At 45.6% G+C, this 4,863-nt stretch overlaps 1 pseudogene; it reads right to left on the reverse strand.

The window, feature by feature from the left end:
* Window positions 1-779: 779 nt before the first annotated feature.
* On the reverse strand, window positions 780-4,275 carry LOC112611712 (annotated as a pseudogene).
* Between the last annotated feature and the right edge of the window lie 588 nt (window positions 4,276-4,863).

Raw genomic sequence — 4,863 nt, forward strand, 5'->3', positions numbered from 1 at the left:
GACCCAACATCCTTACTTCTGATAATTTACTTACAGATCTACCTGCACAACACAAAATGATCTATGTACAAGATTACCCATGTAGCACACTTCATAATTAAAAACAACCCAAGTATCCATTAATAGAGGACTACTTAAATAAATCATGGTACACCAACAGGAGAGGACACTGTACAACTATAAAAGAAAAAAAGAAGCCCTTGCATATCGACACAAAAACCCTAAGATATACTGTTGACTGACAAAAATCAAAGTGCTGAGCAATATCCATTGTATCCCAAAAGTCTTAGTGCAGTTCGAAACTTTTATAATGTTAGAAGTACAAGTACTATAAACATAGAAGAAACACGACTTGAAAACTTAATTGTATAAATTTCTTTCTTTTTTAGATTAATCATGCCATATAATAATTATTATTATTTATTTAATTAATTAAATAATTTTTGAGACAGAGTCCTACTCTGACACACAGGCTGGAGTGCAGTGGTTCCATCTTGGCTCACAGCAACCTCTGCCTCCCAGGTTTAAGTGATTCTCTTGCCTCAGCCTCCCGAGTAGCTGGGATTACAGGCACAAGCCACCATGCCTGGCTAATTTTTGTATTTTTAGTAGAGACGGGGTTTTGCCATGTTGGCCAGGCTGGTCTCAAACTCCTGACCTCAGATGATCCACTCCCTTTGGCCTCCCAAAGTGTTGGGATTATAGACTTGAGCCACCACACCTGGCCCATATTATTTTTAATTACATACAAAGATCTAACATGTCACTCAGAGACCATTTCACCCACTGCTCTGTTTGGTCACCAGTCTCTTGTCTGTCTCTTCAGCAATGGTGAAGTGCATACCCTTTCCTCGGGGAAGAGAAATCCAGGGTTTGTTGAGGTTGCTGTTGGCATCTTTCCCATGAACCACATCAAAAGAACCAGGGTGCCTCTCTCTGTTGGTGACCACACCAATTCTTCCCAGGGTAGCACCTCCAGTCACCATACACAGGTTCCCAGTGTCGAACTTGATAACCAGTAATCTTGCCATTCTCCAAATCAATCTGAATGGTGTCATTCACCCTGATGAGGGGATCAGGGTAGCAGATGGTGTGAGCATCGTGAGTCACCAGATGAGGGGTTCCTTTTGTGTCCACAAAAATTTTTCTCACTTTGCACAACTTGTACTTGGCCTCCTCAGGTGCAATATGATGTACAGGAAAGGGAGCCTTGGTGTCATAGATCAGAGGGAAATTCTCTGCATCTTGTCAGTGCTCATGACATTCATGAATCCAGCAGGGTAGGTTACATTAGTTCAGACCTTGCCATTGATCTTAATGAAACTGTGCACGCAAATCTTCTTTGCTACGTCTCGTGTCCGACATACTTAAGTCTGCTCTTTAGGAAAAGATGAGGGAGAGACACTTTCTTAGCTTGTGGGGATGGGTGGATTGATGAGGAGCAAACACACGGGTCAATTTATCCAGCATCAAATGCTATGAAGCTGCTGCCCGCTTCAGCTGCTTCTTGGGACCACAACCATGACTGCGTTCGGCAAGGAAAGAGCTTTTTATTTTTTATTTTTGAGACAGGGTCTCTGTTGCCCAGGCCGGAGTGCAGTAGTGCCATCACAGCTCACTGCAGCCTCAACCTCCTGGGCTCAAACGATCCTCCTACCTCAGTCTCCGAAGTAGCTGGGACCACAGGCATGTACTACCACACCTGGCTAATTTTCTTTTTTTGGGGGGTAGAGACAGGGTTTTGTCATGTTGCTAGGCTGGTCTCAAACTCCTGAGTTCAAACAATCCACCTACCTCAGTCTCCCAAAGTGCTGGGATTACAGGCGTGAGCCAACATGCTCAGCCTTGTATACATTTCTTATTCACTTAGTCTTGTGAATTTGGAATAATAAATTTTAAACTTAGTATTTTGTTTCATTATTGTTTTCTATCTTTGATCAGAGATACTGAAACAAAAAATAAAATGTGCTATTTAGAATTCACAAAACTAAATAAGCGTAAAAGAGATTTATACAATAAAACTTCCAAGTGATGTTTGTAGCATTTATAATTCTCAAGTTATTAATGCCTAAAGTTCCACCAAGGCTTTTGGGTTACCCTATACAGGGTATGCTAACTTTCATTTAAGAAAAAAGTGGATTCCATATCTTTGCTATTGTGAACAGTGGAAATAGGGTACATACACACCATGGAGTACTATGCAGCCATAAAAAGAAAGAGATCATGTCTTTTGTGGGAACATAGATGGAGCTGGAAGCCATTATCTTTAGCAAACTAATGCAGAAACAGAAAACCAAATACTATATGTTTTCATGTATAAGTTGGAGCTAAATGATGAGAACACATGGACACAAAGAGGGGAACAACACACACTGGGGCCTACTTGAGGGCAGAGGGTGGAAGGAGGGAAAGGATCAGAAAAAATAACTACTGGGTATTAGGCTTAGTACCTGGGTGATGAAATAATCGGTACAACAAACCCCCATATCACGAGTTTACCTACATAACAAACCTGCACATGCATCCCTGAACCTCAAATAACAGTTAAAAAAAAAAAAAAGAAAAAGAAAAAGGTGGAAATAGTTGTGTTCATTTCCTGTGGTGTCTGTAACAAACTACTACTAACTTAGTGGTTTAAAATAACACAAATTTATTCACTGCTAGTTCTGGAGGTCAGAAGTCTAAGGAACGCTGCCTTCCTGGAGGCTCTAGGAAACAATCCATTTTCTTGCCTTGTTAGCTTTTAGAGGCTGCCTGCATTCCTTGGTTCGTGGCCCCTTCCTCCATCTTCAAAACCCACAGTATAGCATCTGCCAAGTTCTCTTTTTTTTGGACTCTGACCCTCCTGCCTCCCCCTTAGAAAGTCCTCTGTGGTTACATTGGGCCCACTGGGGTAATCCAGAATAATCTCCAATCTCAAGATCCTCAGTTCAATCACATCTGCAAAGTCCTTATTCCACATAAAGTAACAAACAGATTTTGGGGATTAGCACAAGCACATTTTTGGGAGGCCATTATTCTGACAACCACAGAAGTATATTGATTTTTTGTTTATATCTGCATAATGATACACTGGAAGGATGTATTAAAAAGTAGTAGAGGCCGGGCGCGGTGGCTCAAGCCTGTAATCCCAGCACTTTGGGAGGCCGAGAAGGGCGGATCACGAGGTCAGGAGATCGAGACCATCCTGGCTAACACGGTGAAACCTCGTCTCTACTAAAAAATACAAAAAAACTAGCCGGGCGAGGTGGCTGGCGCCTGTAGTCCCAGCTACTCAGGAGGCTGAGGCAGGAGAATGGCATAAACCCGGGAGGCGGAGCTTGCAGTGAGCTGAGATCTGGCCACTGCACTCCAGCCTGGGCGACAGAGGGAGACTCCGTCTCAAAAAAAAAAAAAAAAAAAGTAGTAGAAGTGGTTACTTATGGGGGCAGAGAGGAATGGGAACAGAATGGAAGTGAGAATTCTTAACGAATATCATTTTATGAGGATTTGATATCTGAATATATGAGTGAATTATCTATTCAAAAATAAAATGAATAATACGTAGGGTCTGTTTAGTTTCAGGTATCTCTAGCTTAGAGACACTTAGATTTTTGTAAATTCAGATGTCATGGACATAACGCTAAAATGGCTGAATTGATCCTATAGATTTGGAACCACATGAGTTTACTTACATGCAATGAACTATACATTCTATGCACAGCAAGTCTGGAATCTGTCTTCAGTTCCTTCTCACGAAGGAAATGTGAAGTCAGTGTGACTAACCAGTGGCTCCGGTTCACCCTGGGACATCTTAGCATGGTTCAGGCTTCCCAGCTCTTCCTGTGGGCACGGTGTTTCCTGCCTTCAGGATTTCAGGATAAGCTGCAGCCCGGTCGTGGTCTCTGCTGTGCACTCACCTATGCTGGGGTGATTTGCATTTTCAGCCTCTGCCTGTCAAATGAACTGCACTGGGCCAGGTTTCAGGAACTGTGGGCCCACCCCACTGAGATAGGGGGAGGGAGGATAGGTCCTCGTGTCCTTAAAGCACTTTAGTCCCTGAGGCTGCTGCTTGGTGTTTGTGTGTGAGCCAGCTCTGACTCACCACATCGAGAAGAAAAAACTTCCACCGAGGACAATTTGCCAAGGAAATGTGCTCAGGCCCACGCGGCAGTGAGTCCAGCAGTTAGGACAGAACCTGAGAGGAGGCAGTTGGGGAAATAAACAGAGCGCCAACTCAACAGTCAGAGCCTCTGCGCTGGCAGCCTGCGATGCGAGAGGTTTCTCTGCCTTCATGGCTGCTTGCTTCACAGATCCATGCTTGGCAGGTGACCTGCGAGCTCTCACATGCGTGCGGTGGGCGCCCCGGGGACTGTCTTCCTCCCCGCCTCCTCCTTGGGCAGGAGCCTGGTTTGTGTTTATTTTTGGTTGTGCCAGAGGGAAACTGCACTTTGAGGAAGAAAAACAGTTGCTGGTTGTTTAGGAGGGGCAGTCTAATCCGAGACTGCCTTGTCTTCTGCAGAAAACAAGCGGGGCGCAAATCAACCCAGGCGCAGCCAAGGGGCCGCGGTCCCGCTGAGTCACAGCCGGCTCAGCGCTCAGCGTGACTCAGGGCCGACCGCCTCCCTGAGGCATCTGTGAGTGATCCCAGGCGGAGGAAGCGGCAACTCTTTTGTCTACGGCATCTCCAGACTCATTTCCTTCCTCTGGAGGTCAGGTGCCCCGTGGGGCGCGGTTGGGGGTACCAGGCACCTTTGCATGCAGCTCCCAGGGAGCAGCCATCCGGCAGGGCCCTGGGCCCCACGGCCTGGCTTGAGGGGCTGGGCCTGCCTGGCCCCACCTCCGCCACAGGCTGTACCCTCAGACCTTGCCAGCCTCTTTCCA

This window comes from Theropithecus gelada, chromosome 18, assembly GCF_003255815.1.
Source record: "Theropithecus gelada isolate Dixy chromosome 18, Tgel_1.0, whole genome shotgun sequence".
Taxonomy (NCBI): Eukaryota; Metazoa; Chordata; class Mammalia; order Primates; family Cercopithecidae; genus Theropithecus; species Theropithecus gelada.